The sequence below is a fragment of the Tamandua tetradactyla genome, chromosome 18 (genome assembly GCF_023851605.1).
Source record: "Tamandua tetradactyla isolate mTamTet1 chromosome 18, mTamTet1.pri, whole genome shotgun sequence".
Lineage (NCBI taxonomy): Eukaryota > Metazoa > Chordata > Mammalia > Pilosa > Myrmecophagidae > Tamandua > Tamandua tetradactyla.
The window spans coordinates 70,171,529-70,190,227 of NC_135344.1; the positions used below are offsets into that span (position 1 = coordinate 70,171,529).

The window sequence follows — 18,699 nt, forward strand, 5'->3', positions numbered from 1 at the left end:
CTCCTAGTGAAGTGAACCCTGGGCCTCTTGCAGCCTGAAATCTAGTATTCCCAAAGTTAATTGTGATTTTAATTCTACCCTGATTTTAAAAGCTGTCCCTACACTGGGCTGTAGCTTCCCTAAGAGTAGGAGTCATGCTCTGTCTTTATGATCTCAGCACCTAGCAATGCTCTTTATAAATGTGTATGGATGGGAGGGATGCAGGCAGTGTATGAATTTTTTACTCCAGAGTTGGAAAAAAAAAATTGTCCTGGTTAAAACTGATCACAGAAGACAGTTTCTTATAATGAGAAATAGAAACTTATGTACTGAAGAAACAGAGAAATGGCCACTTGACCAGAATCGGTGATGGCAGTTGCTTGTAATTTCACAGAAGAATGTATTCAGATTTTATTTCGTGTAAAGAAAAAAAAAATTCCCCAGAAGGTGAAAGAGAAGGAAATGCGTGTGTTTTTTCAAACTGTAAAACAGGAGTTTCGATGACCTCATGGCGAGGCTATCCCTCTTGTTGGGGATAATATATCTCCTCTATAAGTATAGTCTCTAATTTAGGGCTCAGTGACTCTAGGGGTGAATCAGAGGGGAACAGAGAATGTAATTTTAAAGACAGGAGAATGATGTCCACAAGGGATATACACAGCCACCGAGATTATTGGGACTGGAGCATAGAAGGGCAAAGTGTGCTATGTCACGAGTCAACAAGAAGAAAATGTCATCCAGACTAGTGGGCACATACACACTGGTTCTTTACTGGGTGTCGACCCATTGCCCTACTCGTCCCAGCAAGGGCAGTGAGAGCACTGGATACATTCTAAAACACAGTCGGGCTGTGTCTCTGTAATTGTGTAAACCATAACATCTGCCATATAATTTACCTTTCTGATCTTAGTTTGATTTTCTGCCCTTGAAATTTCCTAGGTTGATGAGCTTAATTGGCAATTGCTAAGACAAGAAGCCAATTTCTCTATTATAAGAAGCAATAAAGTCTCTTCCATTTTGAAGGCATACCTACAAAACTTTAAATAATTTCCTAATAATGTTCATAAGGGAGCATCTGGAAAATGCAACTTCATGAAACAGTGTTTGATGAGAGAGGAAAGAGAGGTATGTTGGTAGAACAGACCAAGTTGATTATGTTTTAACTATTAGATAGATTGATTTTCCAGGGTGGTCATTCTTCATTATATGCATTTAATTGACATTATATTATATTAAGTATTTAATTTTAGCTCTTTTGACAAATTGGCCGATGTTCAGTCAACCCTGGTAGACTCTAATCAGATTTCTATTCAGCCATGCTCATTATTAATCCTCATTATCACTCCTGAAGGAAGAACATGATTGGGGCCAAATGGAATTCTGTCCCCTACTGACTTCAACAACCACAGTATCTGGAGTCGATTCAAAAGAATGTGAGCATTATCATAAATCATTGGGTCCTGAGATCCAAATTGAAACAACGAAGCAAAACAGACCTTCCTTCCTTCCTATGCCAGTTGCATCACCGGCATTCCTAGTCAGGCGTTTACCTTGAAATTTTCCTTATGAGCCATTCTCTTGGTCCTCTCCTTCTGCCTTGGTTTCTCACAGTCTTTCCTTTCTACATGTGAGACTTTGTTTCCTCAGCTTATGCAAAACTCAGGCAGGGCAACAAAGATTCTAGTAGCAGAATCTTTGATTCTGACATTGGCTAGATCCGCTTCAGCAGCTCCACAAAAAGGACCATGTCTAAAAGGAAAGGACTGCTGTGAAATGGGCTCTGGAATCTTCTCCCCTGGGGCAAGGTCAGTTCTTAGACTGGAATTGCTATGTGGTGACATAGCAGGCTTTGCCTCCTCTCATCTGTGAAACCTAGCTAGGTAACAATGAGGCTGCTTGTTCCTCACTCCATTTCCTGGCCATCCCTGGACACAATTCAGGAATGTCGAAGATAAGTTTTAAGAAATTAAGCCAGTATCATTTCACCAAGTTATGAATTTATTTTTTTCTCTCTTGATATGCTCATAATCATGCTATTTGCTTTTGTCTTTGACCCATTGATTGATAGTGATATTTTTTCCCCAGTTGTTGCTATAAATCCTACACTTGGGAGTTTTAGATGAGGTGAACAGAGCAGCTTAAATGTTTCCTAATAAATGAATTGCTTGTGTGTCTTATAGAAATGTCACTTAGTCAAATGATTCTAAGTCTGACTGAATGGGAGGGGACTGAGAACTCAGGGATGTGTAATATTTGGGTGCCCAGTTTGAGATGATACCAGGAGTTTACTTTAAAGTTTTTTGTTTTGATTTGTTTTTTTAAAGGAAAAAGTTTTTGAAAAAGCCTTGGAAAAGACTACTAAATCTTTCTGCTTACTTTCAGAAGAATATTGCTATTGTAAAAGACCTCATGATTTAAAGTAAGAAAACCAATTTCAAATGAGAGTCACTGCTGTTGTGTAATTAATAATAAATTCCTTCAAACTGGTCTTTTAAAATGTTCTTTTAGATATTCCTGTTATCTATTACAAAGTGGACATAAGAGCAAGTATTGTGTTTCAGTGAGAATAAACTGAGAGACATGTTTTTTCCTTCTCTGTCCCTCTCTGTCTTTGTGATTCATGGGGTCAGTGCAATCTTATGAATTTGTCTCTATCACAAAATAAAATTTCAGCTTATTGTATAACTGCAGGCCACAGTTTGTAAAACATAACAATGCTTTATGTTTGACTTTTTAAAAATTATTGATAGAATGGATGTTTTCTGAATCAAGTGAAAAGATATTTGGAGAAATAGAATTAAATTAGTTGAGGTGTCTCACCTGTTGCTGATTTTAAGTTTGATTTTGATGGTCTTTCGGAGGCACGGCTACTGCCTATTTCTGATTCTCCAGTGGATTGTTCCATCTTCAAAGGTTTTACCCCAAGCACACCAATATTTGTCTTAGCAAATGTGGTCTCTCCCCGTAAAAAATGAAGAGGTTGCTGAAATTCTTCTAGGAGTCTAATTGTAAAGCTAACACACAGGGTCCTTGCTCACGTTTCATAATTAGGATTTGGTCAAATTCTGGTCGGCATTAGCAAAGTTTTGCTTCTTTTAATTTCACATTCCTGGCTCTAAAATAGATAATACAATTGATAATCTGTTTGCAATGTGTTATCATCTTCGTTCTTGATGTTGACTTATTTCAAATAAGGCTATTTGCATGAAAGGCAGAAGGTAACAGGTACTTAGGCATAAATGACTGTTTTAAACATTATTATAGGATGGAGTATATAATTTACTTTTGGCTATGTGACTCTGAAGTTGTAATTACTTCCCTCAAATCTTTAATGAACTCTAGCTCTTTCTATTAAATGCGATCCTCAGACTTAAGGGCAGTGTCAGCCAAAAAGATGCCACACATCGAAGCAATTTTTGTAGACTAGAGAACCCGTAATGATATCCGTCATTATTATAGTGAGATTAGGCCTATCTTCGGATAACCAAGACCATCTCATGTTGCTACACAGTGATAGAAAGTAAATGATAGGGAAATTAAAGATAAATGCACTTCCGTATTGGGTATTATAATCAGGCTAAGTTTAATTGCTTAGAATATAAGAATCCATGTTGACTAAGAAATTGTCACGTTTTTCAAATCACTAAACAGGATATAATGGACAGCTGCCTCCTTTATAAATTCACCATTAACCAAGAACAGCTTCCCACAACTAGACATCTACTGTACTCTCCAATATCTGTCTCTATGTGGACGAAACGAAGGGCAAAGCAATTAAACCAACGCTTCAGGGCGTACAAACTGATCTCGCACAGACGCGGATGGGGGGTTGCCTCCCTTCCTTTCGCAGGTCACACACTTCCCAAGGCTCTTTATAAACAAGGTGGTGAAATGAAGCTCAGCAGCTGGGAAGCTTCATTTCTTCTGCTGAGGGCATCCCGAGAAGAGTCCACATTTTCGTGTCTAGATGAGTTTAATCCAAGAGTACAGAGGTCACGGGGGTTGTAAAAGAAAGTTTTCAGAAGAATTATAAAGAGATACGAAACACTCAGAAGCCGAGCGCGGGGACGGCGGGCCAGGGGCATTATGGGAAGGGTAACGGGAGCGCGCGACACTGCCCGGAGCGGGAGGACGGTGGCCCGCGAGGCTCCTCGCAGTGCGCGGCCGCGGCAGCAGCGGCCGGAACTCCCTCGGGCTCCCGGCGAGCGGCCGGCGGCCAGCGCGGGGGTGGCCGGCGTGGGAGCGACCGCGGCAAAGGCGGGAGCTCTGGCTTGTGTCTCTCCTCCCCTCAGCCTGCGCCCGGGGGAGACCAGGCGGCCCGGGAACGGGAGTTGTCTTCCCCGGGATGTGGAGGCTGGTTCCTTCACCAGCGGCCCTCAGTTATGGTTGGAGGGCTGGAACGCCGGGAAAACCACCGTCCGTACCCGTTTTCTGTGACGAGGCCGCACCCATATCCCCTACAATAGGAGGTAGGCGTGGATCACACACGCTGCCTAACGTGGGATGCCGGCGGCCGGGAATCTTGGTTCTTCCTGGAGCACTGACTGTACACACGGAGTTTGTACTGGTTGCTGTGGGCGGTGCAGAGAGAGGATTCCTGTCACTAGAGAACTGTGTAAAATGTCCATGCACGAGCATCTAAGAAGAGCTGGATTGCTGGGTTTTGCTCTGAAATGAAATGGTAAAGAATGATAACTGTAATGAAAGAATGATAGCTGTAGCAGGACTCTGCCGGTGTTTGAATGGAACTCCGATCGAGGACCTGCAGTGGCCTGTGCCCCTACAGGCGAGGGACTGCCAGGGGCTTGAATGAGTGATGTGACCATTTACGATGAGATGGTCTCTATGACCTCTTCTCTTAGACTGTATAAACCAAATGTTGGACTTTCCCTAAAAACTACAGAAATGTATTTATAATAAGCCGATTAAACTGTTCCCATAAGAAGAAAATTTAAGATCGCTGACTTGAAAACAGAGATGAAGTCTCCCCTTCCAATTTGCTTTCTCATGAGTTCCTTCCCAAGTGAGATCTCAAAGCTGGGACTGACATTTTTCTGGTCATGAGCCCTCTCAGGACATTGGGTGTAGTCCGTGGTGAGTATAAAGGCAGAGGAAGACATTGTTAACTTCAAGAGCTTTATTATCAGTATAAACCTCCTTAGTTGAATGTTCTCTTGTTCTATAAAGTCAAAATACAAATTGGCACCGAAATTCAGATTTCCAGTATTTAATGTGTAGTGATACTTATGAAAAGTATTTTGCATAAGGTGTGTGTATTGTGTTTCTACCTCGCGTTGACGTTAGTGGCTTGGGTTTACATTCTAAAGAAAAGTGAGTAATGCAAAAATTAATTTATCCTCAGTTGTAACCATACGAGATGAGGACTGGCATTGGTGTTAATTGCCGTTTTGTACTTTTCCCCTTAGGTTCTCTGCACAGTACTAACCAACCCCCAAACCACTGAGCTGCTCTTGAAAACAAAAAGAGAGAGAGAGAGAAAGGAGAAAGCTTGAAATTGTATACATGTTTTATTGTTGATCAAATCACATGGAAGCATGTAATGCAACTGAATGGAACATATATCAAATTCTTGGCTTAAGTATTACTAATGGGCAGAATTGCACAGCAAATGATTATCAGATCATTTCCCTATGCCATCTATATTACTGAAAAAATTGCTGATCCACTGAAAAACAAACTGAATAGTAGCGTTTCCAAAAGGTGACAGTAGAATCCTTAAGGATATAGAGATTGTTAACGGTGGTAGATTAGAAAGTATTGGAGGACGAGAGGCAGTGATTTGATAAAAGTACTAGCAGGAAATGAAGTACTGGAAGGTAGGAAGAGGCATAAAGAGGGAAGTGGAAAAAAGCACCACTGAACTCACTCTGGTCAAAACAACTGATTTTAGGATGAGGTATGAAAAGAGCAGTATTATTAAAACCAAGTACAGTACTTGTGAAGATTTTTATACAGTTAGTGATTCTAAGAAGACTAGTAAAAGATGATGTAAAATTCACATGGTTTGTTCTAAAAATGATCATGTAATGAATATACAACCGTGATAATAGTGAGCCATTGATTGTATAATATGGTTGGACTGTACATGTGTGAATATTTCTCAATAAAAATATTTTTAAAAATCCACATGATGATGCATTAAATACTATAAAATGTTTAAAGAAGAAAAGGTCAATAGAACACTCCCTTTTATCAGTTTATATGATTATAAACTAACATAGATGGAGGTAAGTTTATAGGGGTTGATGCACACAGAACATTTTTAGTACTTATTTTTTAGGGGTGGGGAAGGAGGATGCTTGTTTTATTTTGATTTTTGTCTTTTAAAAGTTTTAGAGTTAATCAGTAGTCCCAATGAATATTGTAGGTAGAAAAAAATTGAGAGTCTTGCTAACCAGAAAGGTAGCAGATGGGAACACACAACAAGAAAAAATATACATGAAGATAACTGATGTATTCAGAACAGTGAACAGACATTGATCAATGAGTCTGTGTGTTGTTGGCACAGACCAGTGGCTTGTGGAGTTGACCTGGAGAATGATCTGAAAAATAACATGATAACAAGATCTGACCTGAATCTTAACTCAGTTTGACTTGTGTAAGCCACACCGTTGCAAGTTACTCTGCTTGTGCATAAGCAGACTATATATTTTGTTGTCCAGAGACAGAGAGATATGCTCAGTCTTGGCCATTGATAATTCCATTACATATTGGGAGGGATTATTTGAATGAGAAATTCTAGATATATCGATGATTAATAAAAAGCTTGGATTTTACAATCATTATGATGTTACTCTCCTAGAGAAATAAAATTTGTATAGATTTGGTAAAAGAACTTTTAAGTGGAGTCTCAGCGTTCTACCTACCTATTCTATTGAATTTAGAATCAAGCAGTGTCAAAGGTATAATAATTTTCCAAAACCTAGTGATCTCTCCTCCCTGTTTTCTTCTTTACATCATCCAAAATTAATTGGACCAGTGACATCAGAGACACAGAAACAGTCAATGGAAATCCACTGCTTCAGCAGTGTAGAGAAGTCTTTAAAAGCTGATGTCAAGGGTCTTTGGACCTGTAGGAAACACAGAAAAAACAAAGAAATTGAGAAATGTGATGGTGGTGGTTGTTGTGGGGTGGTGTTTAAAATACACCGAGCATAAATAAGATTCCTAGTTTAGGGAGTAGATCCTGCTCTTAGAGTCTTTCGTCTGTTTTATCTTTTAGCATTGCCCCAGAAAACTGCAAGGGAAAGAAAGTGAAATGCAAATTATTCAATTTTACTCCTAGTTGATTGGTCTAAATTAAAAAAAAAGTTGTTGGTAGACAGAATTAAAAATGAGGTTTTATAGTATTTGTGAAGTTTTGGTCACTCTGTATTTGTCCACTTATTATCTCACTTAAATGAGGTGTACTTTTCAGTGAAGGAAGACCAAAGGCAAAGTAGGAAATTGTGACTTGTTTATTGCAAGTAAGTGTCAGGTGAGGACAAAATACTGCTTTAGATTTATTCTAAAATAATAATTTGTTCCAAAGCTTGTTGCTATATTAAATAGGTTTTATTAATGAGATTTAAAAAATCATACTCATTTCACATAAGGCACAGTAAAATGTAAGTTTGAATAAAATAGTTAAAATAAATTTAAATGTAATACTCAGCATGTATGCAGGGTTTTTCCTTTTAAATGCTTGTTGTGTATCCTTATAATCATTATTACACCAATGGTGTCTTACCTATACTTTGAAAGGAGAAAAATTCAGATATTTAGTTCTTAATATTGAATCCTTTTAGACCTAATTACTCAAATTTCAGAAAGTTGTATTTAAAAGTTGGGAGGCAAATTTGGGATGAATTGGGCTTTTCAAAAATAAAAGCTTAGAAATATATAAGGGAATTATAGTTCTCATTTTGAACATCCTATAGTGATCAACAAATGCCTCAGTGTGGGTATTACAGTTTTAATCATTTTATTTGCTTTCTATATTAAATATATATAGTTTCAAAAACGTCTTCATTTCTGTGATTCTTCAGTTTATTTTGAAAATGTTACTAATTTTTACCCTGAGTTACCCTGCATAAAGTATGGTTGTTAAAAAATATGTATTTAGGGCAGGCTACCGTGGCTCAACAGGCAGAGTTCTCGCCTGTCATACTGGAGACCTGGGTTCGATTTCTGGTGCCTGCCTGTGCAAAATATATATATATATATATATATATTTAGAGCTTGTATTCTGCACCTAACAAGTTTGAGAATTTTAAATAAGCAAGAGAAGCTTATGAGTATTAATTATAAATATGTCAAGGAAGAAAATCTACAGAAAATAGAACAGAGAAAAAAAGTAGAAAGTCACTAAAATTTGAACACTTTCACAGATTTCTCTCTGATTTGGAAAGAAAATTAAATAAGTAACGGAGAAATTAGACTCTCATCCAGTGGCAGAGATCCCCTGCTGAAAAATAACCTGACTTTAAATTTAGTCGTGCAGTTGCTGGTACCCACTTACTTTAAAGGCAAAGTATCCCACAGTCAATGTTTTGATCAAGGTGGTTGATTCATTTCTCAAAAGATTAAGATTGTTATCAGAACCTTGTTTGGTTCAACAAGAAGGCTATGCTAATTGTTGGCTATTTTGTAGGAAAAAGACATCAAAATATAATCAGGGACTTTAGGGATATAAAAGAAGCCTTTGATCAAAAGATTGCAGTAGGAGTTTATACACAGAATTCGCTGTGCTACAAAACCAAGTGAACCTTTATATAATTCCAAGGTGGAATTATATACTAACTGTGCATACCCAGGTAAGTTAAAAAACAAAACAAAACCTTTTTGGAAAACTGAAGTAAATGGGTTAGTTGTTTTGGCAACTTTAAAAATCGGTGGCAGGAAATTTGCAAATATGATTGTTTTCATTTTCCAACTTAATTTTTTTTGTTTTTTTTACAGCTTCTTATGCTGTGATTGAAAGCAAAAGTAGCATAATCATAAAAGAACTGTTACAGTCAAGATCCTCTTGCTCTAAAAATAATAATCCCCACTCCTCCAAGAAATTCTTTGGTCAGGATGAGAAGACAGAATTCAGCAAGTAAAATGTAAAATTACATGGTGAAATGTACATATAATACAGTAAAGCACTGAAAGTTCAATGCAGGGCATCCATGAAATGGGTTTAGAAAATAATTTTAAAAACTGGTAAAAAAAGTTTATTTTCTGTGGACATTCTTTTATTTTTACAATTTATGTAAAACATTTCCTAAAGTCACAAACTTTCAGTTCTTTCACACTGTGAACGATTCCTAACTAGAAAAAGGGATGAATTTGATAAAGCGATAACAAGAATTGATTTCAAATTTATCATTATCTAAAGCTTATCTCCATTTACTTTAAGGTAGTGATGATAGTATTTTCCCTTTGAAACCTCTGTCACCATTACTACTACTTTACATTCTAATCTTTAATTCATAAGAAGGGATTGTTACAGTTAGTCTGGGTCAATGACTCAATCTCTTCAAAAGATACAACACTGAAATGGACCTTGTCCTCCCCTGAATTCATTTCACTTTGTTGATTTACCTAGGTGTAATCAGGTATACAAATGTTTAGGTGTCATGTGTCCACATCTGGGGGTGCTTAGAATGTGCGAGTATGGCTCATGGGATTATACTTGCGTCTCTGTCTACAAAGTCCTTTTGCTTTTTTCCCAAATTAATTTGCAGACTTAAAAAGGCACATGGGCAAACACAAACAGTGCATGCATTATATAATCCTATTTATACACTGTGCAAAAATAGGCACAACAAATCAATGGTATTGGCAGTCAGAGTTACTATTCTTTTCGACATTTCTGTGTGGTTCCAGAGGTCTCTTCAGCCTGTGAACTTTCATCAAACTATCTTCTTATGATATCTTCATTTTTCTACATGTATACTACATTAAAACTTTTTTTTTTAAGGCATATGCATATGTTTTGGTAAGCATTATGCTTTGGTGCCTCAGCTTGGGTCTTGGATCCTCTCCCTGCTACAAGTTGGAGGTGCTGCTTGGGGTCACATACCACCCAGATCCTGGAGTCTGGCCAATGGGTGCAGAAATAAGGGAGCAGTATCCGTGAACAGTGATCACCGTTGCTATGTATCAAGGTGTGAACCTGGGCTCCAAGGCTCTGGGCTTGCACCCCAATTTAACCAGCATCTTCCTCATCATCTAACAGGTGTAAATGGGAGATCAAGGATCAGAATCATGCAGGCTGGGGGCACGGTGAGGGAGCAGGGGAGTGAAGCCATTAGGCCCAAGATCTAATGTGATCTAATGAGCCCTTATGAGCTCCTTCTTGACTTCGACAGCAAGGCAGTGGTAGTTTTCAGTTTAGACTCTGTAATTGTAAAGATAGTTCCCATTTTAGCTTTGCCAATTACTAGCTGTGAGCCTTTGGCCAAGTTTTATAATCTCATTAAACTTCGTTCTCCTCATCTGTCAAAAGCATATGATAATATGTAGAATGTTCTTGGTACCTTATGTGGGGTATAGTAAGGAACCTATCAGCAGTCAGTAGCCTACTGGCAGCCCTGTGGGGTTCTCAAATTCAACAGGTCCAAGTTAGATTTTGTCTTCCTCTCCATTATCTACCCATTTGCGCATAAGATGGGAATCATTCTCTTCTCTCCTGCCTTCTTCCCCTTCAGCCAATCAAATAATCTCCAAGCCCACTGATTAGCTTCTCAGAGTATATTGGTTTCTTTCATCCTATAGCCAAAAGTCAAGCCATCAGCCTTTCTCATTTAAACACTCAGTAAATATGTTTTTTCCCCTTCCCTTTCTGCAGGTCACTTGAAACATCATCCAGTGATTACATTCCCCTTCTAAGTTTTCTATTCAAATAGAATAGTTGAGGAAGTATAACTTTTCTTGTATGAAAAGGGTTTACAAGACAAGTTTCTGTAAATAGGTATATTATCTTTTTCTCATTCCATGATGTGGGGGTTAGTTAACAGTTTTGTTTTTTGTGCTGAACTGATTTCTTTTTCCTCTGGGTCAGTGGAGGCCAGGCTGAACACAGCTTTACCCTGCGTACCTTTCAGTATAACACCTTCTAACTTGCTATACTATTCTATTTGCAAATGCACTTGCAGCCTTGGGGTGCGTTATTATATTCTTGCAGAGGATTTTCATCCTAATGAGTTGTTCTGTCATTGAAAATAGCTCATAGAAGACCACGTTACTGTTTCCTCAAGTTATATTTGTCTTGATTTGGTTTATTATGCACATACAAACACACTCCTCAAACCAACTGAACAAAACCAACCAACCAACCAACAACCCAAAAAACCAAAACAATAGAAATAGAAGGTTTCTAAAAATGTAAATTCCTGCAATGTGAAGGCAGAGATAGCAACAGGCACATTTGGGGGCTACTCTCCAACCTGTTTGGTGTCAGAAGTTTAGCTGTGTAATCCAGGGCAAATTATATAATTGCTCCGTGCCTCAATTTCCTCATCTGTGATATGATGATGGTAATAGTACAATGAGATTAGTTAGTATATGTAAAGACTTAAAACTCTAGTTGGTGTCTAGCCAAAGCTCAGTGTTTTATTATCATCATTATTTTAAGTTTTATGTCTTGGTGGTATATACCTCCAAGACATAAAAGCCAAAGCAGGTTTGGCTCCCTGAGATAAGAAAGAGAAACACTTGAGAAAAATAAACATGGCTTCATTAATTTCTGATCACTAATGATCAGAATTAAAGACCTAACGTGTTAAGTAAGGCAGATCACTTACTTTTGTGAGTGACAAAAGGCAGTTTGACTTTACATGGAGAATCATGCCTGGTTTTGTTTGTTATTTGTTCTCTCATTGGGTATGTGTGTAACTTTAGTAGGAGGACAGCATAAAAGCAGCAGTCACCCGGTGATTTAATACCTTCAGTGTGCAGGTCAGTTAATAAGCATTGGCATGTAACAACTAATAGTCAAAGCTAGAGATTTACAGCTGACTATAAATGAGAACTATTTGCCATCCTGGATGCAGAACACATTTCCTCCTGACAATAATTTTGTTTCTAGCCATCATTTTGCAACTGCTTGTGTTGTCAAGTGTATTAGTTAGGGTTCTCTAGAGAAACAGAATCAACAGGGAACACTCGCAAATATAAAATTTATAAAAGTGTCTCACGTGACCGTGGGAACGCAGAGTCCAAACTCCAGAGAGCAGGCTGTGAAGCCGACGATTCCGATGGAGGGTCCGGATGAACTCTACAGGAGAGGCTCGCTGGCGGAAGCAGGAAGAGCCTGTCTCTTCTGAATCCTCCTTAAAAGGCTTCCAGTGATTAGATTAAGCATCACTTATTGCAGAAGACACTCCCCTTTGGCTGATTACAAGTGGAATCAGCTGTGAATGCAGCTGACATGATCATGATTTAATTCTAATGAAATATCCTCATTGCAACAGACAGGCCAGCACTTGCCCAACTAGACAAACAGGTACCACCACTTGGCCAAGTTGACACATGAACCTGATCATGACAACAAGGATGCTGTAGTTTCACTTACAGACTCTTTTACGTGGAGGAAAACATGGGTTCAAATCTTGATACTTAAAGTTAAACCTGTTTTAAAACTTGTTTATAACTAATGATAATTTTGTACTAATTATGCAAGTACTGTGACTCCAGTTACATATGTTCACTGTTCATTTTCCCTTTCTTCTCTGTTACTGTGAGGTGTCTTCTAGGTTTTTAGTGACATAAAGACTTTTGAAAATAAGTCTGTCTGATCAGTATTTTCCAGCTGAAAGAGCTAAAGTTATAGCACTTGGGAGACTGGTTTTCTTTTGTTCACGAATAAATTATGGTCACGTGGGAAGTACCATAAATCCATCAATCAGTATTCAAAATATTTGTTAATAGAAAGACTGTTCCAGGAAGACAGAAGCAGTGTGTTGAGCAACAGCTAATATTTCCTTTTCTTCTTTTTGTTTCAGACATTAAATTGAAGTATGTCTAGAAATGATACTAGGAGAATTCCTTTATTTCATCAGAACTTGCCAAAGTTTTACAAACAGCCACAATTGTACAAATCCCTTTCTGAGGTCCTAACCATCCTATTTAATATTGTAATCTGCTGCCTGCCTTTCCAGCTCCCTCACCCTCTCTCTAACCCTCTTTGTGATTTCTCATTTCCATGACTCATCTTATCTTCTTAAATACCATATAATTTACCTATTTATTATGTTTATTATTTATTATCTCATCCTCACTAGAGTTAAGCTTAACATAATAAACAGTCTTTGTCTTGTTCTCTGCTGAATCTCAAGTGCCTAGAATGGTGTCTAGCATTTAGTAAAATACTCAAATTGTTAGTTTAATGAATGGAAATTGTGCCTAAGTCTTCTCTTTGCATCACATCAAGTCACTTCTATTGCATAGTAAAAGGAAGTATATTATATGCTATATCATATTGGAAAACCACCTGGAATTATTTTCTTTATGATTTCCATATCTTCTCTTAGTATACTTTGTACGAATACAATTTTGAGGAGGCAACAATAAAATTCTGCTTAAAACTATATTTGGAAAAAAAAAAAAAGAAAAGGGCGGGCCACGGTGGCTCAGCAGGTGGAGTTCTCGCCTGCCATGCCAGAGACCCGGGTTCGATCCCTGGTGCCTGCCTATGCAAAACAAAAACAGAAACAAACTATATTTGGTGGCTTTCCATTTTTTAAGGATCAAGAATTTATCTTTAGTATGGCTGCCAGGCTTAGTATCTTCTGAGCGCTCTGTCTCTCCAGTTGCATCCGCGTACCCACCCTGCAGACTTTGGTGGAGGCACTCAAAAGCTGCGCTCTCCCTCTTGCCTCTGGGCCTCTGGGCCCTTGACACTTCCAGTTCTGCCTGCTGGTGTTCTTTTCACACCTCTGCACCTAGTCCGTCTGGTGCACCCAGCTCAGTCATTTTCCTCAGGGAAGTCTTTGCTGACCCCTTCAGACTAGATCAGCTTGCCCTTTTTTTCCTCACTGCATTTGCCACTATTTATTAATTACAACTAGTTATAAGATTAGTGGCCCCTTTAGATAGTAATCTTGATAAGGGCAGAGAACATGTCTGCTTTGTTCACCCCCACACCTCTCCCTCCAGTGCAGAGCCTGGTGCCTGGTAGGTACTCAAAAACGTTTACTGAGTGAAGGAATTACACGTGAGCACAAGCCTAAGTCAGAATGAAGCATCCCATTATCCGTGGGCAGAGCTGCTGGGAGCATGCAGTATGAGTGCTGCGTGAGCACTCATACTGCATGAGTGCGTCCTCCGGATGCTTCCTTCTGCCCCACTGCCATCCTTACCCCCATCACATCCAGCTTACTGAGTGACTGCATTAGTCATCAGTAATGCTGCTATCATCACCATTCAGTAGAAAAAGGGAAAGCCAGAAAATAAGGAAATCAAGTCAGACATGTCAAATACAGTACCCTAATATTGAGATAAAAATCTATAATATGGCAATTATCTAAAAGTTTAAGTAGATCTTTAAAGTGCTACTTTCTGGAATTGTTGCCATTACATGGTGCCTGATTGTATAGAAAGCTAAATTGGCACTTAGGGCTTTAACGTATTCTGGCTTCAACTACTTGTTGAGCATTCTACGAAGTGTAGTATTTTTTCATTTTGCAGTGACCCCATCATGTACACGCATCGTGGGTGTGTTGGGATACTGTTTAGCTGAGGGTGCGTTTAATACTGGCCAGGATCTGAACCTCAGCAGGGCTTATTTTCCTCTGCTGTGTTGAGTTTGCAGAGACTTTCATGATTGACACTGCTGATGATCAAAATGAAGAGGAAATGAGGTTGTTCTTAGTCAGGATATGTTTTGGATAAATAAAGAACCAGAGATTGAAATTCTGTGTTGGTTTACATATACATATGATGTAAGCCCAGTGTATGCTTGATTTTTATTTAAATGAACAGAGTAATACTGTTCAGTTGTTTCAGTGCCGTTTCCATTCACTTAAAAAGAACCATTGAGTAAAACTTGAAAAGATTGTTAATTTGTGATGTGAGGATAAGAAAGAAATCTAAATTGTGAGATTGCCATCAGCCTGTAAAAACATTTTTGTATTTGCAAATTTGGAGATTCGGGTGATCTCCAGAATATACCTTAAGGAGAGAGTCAGTATTACTTAATCACCCATTGCTTTTTCAGCTATAAAGGAAAACAAGTAAAGTTAATGTTGATTGTCAGTCATAAAGTGAATTTAATTCACTGCAATATCAGTGTTTATAAACGTGTTAAGGGAACATTGAAAACAATAATAAAATTCCCGCTGTGTATTCATATAAGAAGAAGCAGTAATCTTTGTCTTCAGACTATTCTTAATCATCACAAGAATGGCTCAAGACAATACACCATATGTCTTAAGGGAGGCTGAAAGTGCTATAGAGTTCAGAGGAAGATGATTCCTATCTAGAATCTGGGAAGGCTGCATTCAGCCAAGGTCTGAGTGGGCCCTAGCATTTTCCTAACAATCCATCCTTAGGAGTTCAAAGGCCTGCCAGCCTCCCTGAGGCTGTAATCCATGCTCCAGCCAATTGAATATGAACTGTATGTTTAAGCCAGCAAACAAGCTGAAACCATTAGATTCCTTTTTCACCTTGCCTTAGAATTCAGTTTGTATCCTATTTGCTCAGTTGATTCTGTATTATCAACAGTACTAAATAAAAAATGTAATCTAGTCTAATAGCTATGCCTAACCAATTAAAGCCTGCAAACAATTATTGGGCTTCCTCCATGTTATATGCTGGAAAAATGGTAACTAGAAATTGTAGGCAGATGCTGGGCCATTGAATTGTTTTACCTTAGACAGTATTATATGTGCTAGCCAGGAAGTCTTGTTCTGTTTAGTTGACACCAAACAATCAATAAATATTTGTCTTCTACTCCGACAGGAGGCTTACAGTGACACAAGGAAGAATATAACAGTAATAATTATTACTATGCTAGCTAGTATTTGCTAATGTTTTGCTGAGGATTTTTGTGTCTGTGCTCATAAAGGATACTGGTCTGTAGGATTTTGTTCTTGTAATGTTTGTCTGCTCTGGTTATCAGGGTCAGTCTTGGGGGTGAGGGATGGAATTTCCCTCTACCTCTATTTTCTGTAGATTTGGTATTGTTTCTTTCTTAAATGGTTGATAGCATATCAGTGATGTCATTTGGGCATGCAGTCTTCTTTGTGCATCCAATAGATACTTTTGGATGTATCCAAAAGTATCCAAATGGATACTTTTATTGTCTTATAGATCATCAACTTGGTCCCCCTTTTTGCCTACAACTGGAATTTTATCTTGTTTCCATGCGGAGCACTGAAACGGTGACAAAGCTAATCAGAATAAACTACTTCAAAAAGAGAACTAAGCTAACATAATTCACTTTCTTTTAGCAGGCAAAATATAAATATATACACTCTAGAAAGCTACAATGGTTTAGTCACTAAGAAATTCAAATGGGATTGTGAAGAAGGTAGGCAAATCCAGGGTGCAGTAAAGATGAGCTGAGATGCTGTGCAGCTGTTTAAGGGTTCCTGATGTTGCATCTCTTGGCCACAAGCTGAACCTTGATGTGGGGGGGAGATATTAGCTAATGCCAAGTGGCAAAGCAGAAAACACTAAGTTGACTTTAGGGAAACACACAGGAAGCAAAAGGCAGGAAAGCACTAAATACTGCTGAGAGCATCCACCCCAGGAAGGACTTTACCTTCCAGGAGCTCTAGACTGGCACCACCCTCAGTGCTGACATGGCTGACTTTATCCTCTGTGTTCCATTTGGCACAGCAAGTGGCAGTGTCTCCACCACCTATGATGGTGATGCAGCCCCTGGAAGTAGCTTTCACCACCTCATCCATGAGGGCTTTGGTTCCTCGGGCAAAAGCTTCCCATTCAAATACCCCCACAGGTCCATTCCACACAATCTGCTTAGCCCTTGTGACAGCCTCAGCATACTTCTTGCTGCTCTCAGGACCACAGTCCAAGCCCATCCAGCCAGCAGGTATGCCAGAGGCCACAGTTGCTTGGCCAGTCTTGGCATTCTCATCAAATTTGTCAGCAGTGACAGAGTCAACAGGCAAGGTAATCTTCACACCATTCTTCTCAGCTTTAGACATTAGATCTTTGACAATCTTGGCTCCCTCTTCATCAAACAGAGAAGTGCCAATCTCCATGTTGTTGAGCACCTTGAGGAAGGTAAAAGCCATTCCACCACCAATAATCATCTCATTGACTTTGTCCAGCATATTATTGATCAGCTGAATCTTGTCTGCAACTTTAGCTCCACCCAGGATGGCCAAGAAGGGTCGCTCTGGACTCTCTAAGGCCTTGGCAAAGTAATTCAGTTCCTTCTTCATCAAGAAACCATCAACCTTCTGTGCCAGATTCACTCCCACCATGGAGCTGTGGGCTCGGTGAGCAGTGCCAAAAGCATCGTTGACGTAGACATCCCCTAGCTTGGAAAGTGAAGCCCGGAAAGCTTCTATTTTGGCTGGTTCGGCTTTAACCTTGTTGCCAGAAGCGTCCTTTCCCTTCCCTTCTTCCTCCAGATGAAAGCGGAGGTTCTCCAGTAGGATCACAGAATCAGCAGCTGGGTTTGCACAAACTTCCTCCACTTCTGGGCCCACACAGTTCTTCAAGAACAGAACAGCCTTGCCCAGCAGAGATTGGAGTTCTTCAGCAACTGGCTCCAAGGAGTACTTATCAGGCATGGGGACACCATCAGGCCGACCCAGGTGGCTCATAAGAACAACTGACTTGGCTCCATTGTCCAAGCAGTACTGGATGCTTGGGACAGCAGCTTTGATCCTTTGGTTGTTTGTTATCTGTTTGTTCTTCATAGGAACGTTGAAGTCCACTCTCATGATGACCCGCTTCCCCTTCACGTCGTTTGTCCAGGGTGAGCTTGTTGGAAAGAGACATCTTGATAATACAGCAGGGATGAGAGGCTCGGAACTCAGTCGACGATCTGTGGCAGGGTTTTAAATTATGAATTCAATTTCTTTAATAAATATGGTAGATTCCAGTTCTTGTGTCAGTTTTAGTAATTTATAGCTTTCAAGGAATAGTCCATTTCATTATTTATTTCCTGTTTGTAGGATTTCTAGGAACAAATCTCTTTTTCGTTCCTGATAAGGGTGCTTTCTGTCTTTTTTCCTCCTTCCTTGGTCAGTCTAACTACAAATTTATCAATTTTGTTTGTCTTTTCCAGAACCAAGATTCTTAAAAATTGATTTTCTCTATTCATCTGTTTATTATTTCATCAGTTTTTGTCCTTCATTAGCTTCTTTGCTTCTAATTTACTTTGAATGCATTCTAAGGTAGAAGCTCGAGCATTTCTTTTGTTTTTATTTATTTTTCATTTTTGATCATTGATTTTTTTCTTTTTTTCTTGGGCAGGCACCAGGAATCAAACCTGGGTCTCTGTCATGGCAGGCTGATCATTGATTTTTAACTTCTATTTTAGTCATTATTCATTTAATGCTATAAAATTCCCTCTAAGGATTCCTTTAGCTACATCACCCCAGTTTTGATATGTTGTAATTTACTTATCATTTAGTTCAAAGCATTTTCTAATTTCTTTTGTGATTTCTTTTTTGGCTTTGGGTTATTTAAAATTGTGTTGTTTAATTTACAATATTTGGAGGTTTTGGGAAGTATCTTAGTTTTATTAATTTC

The 18,699-nt window shown here is 38.8% G+C and overlaps 1 protein-coding gene and 1 pseudogene across 6 annotated transcripts in view; one reads left to right on the plus strand and one right to left on the minus strand.

Moving 5' to 3' along the window:
• The window catches only part of ARHGAP28 (Rho GTPase activating protein 28), a 174,015-nt gene that overhangs the window by 19,954 nt on the left and 135,362 nt on the right, over positions 1-18,699 (plus strand). For 2 of the 6 annotated variants that reach the window (XM_077135938.1, XM_077135942.1), the window contains exon 1: positions 4,165-5,073. The exons of the other annotated variants lie outside the window; for them this stretch is intronic. The gene's annotated coding sequence lies outside the window, so the exon portion shown is untranslated. Of the gene's footprint in view, positions 1-4,164; positions 5,074-18,699 lie in introns of those variants that run through there. 6 annotated transcript variants of the gene reach the window in all.
• On the minus strand, positions 16,483-17,981 carry LOC143662313 (phosphoglycerate kinase 1 pseudogene; annotated as a pseudogene).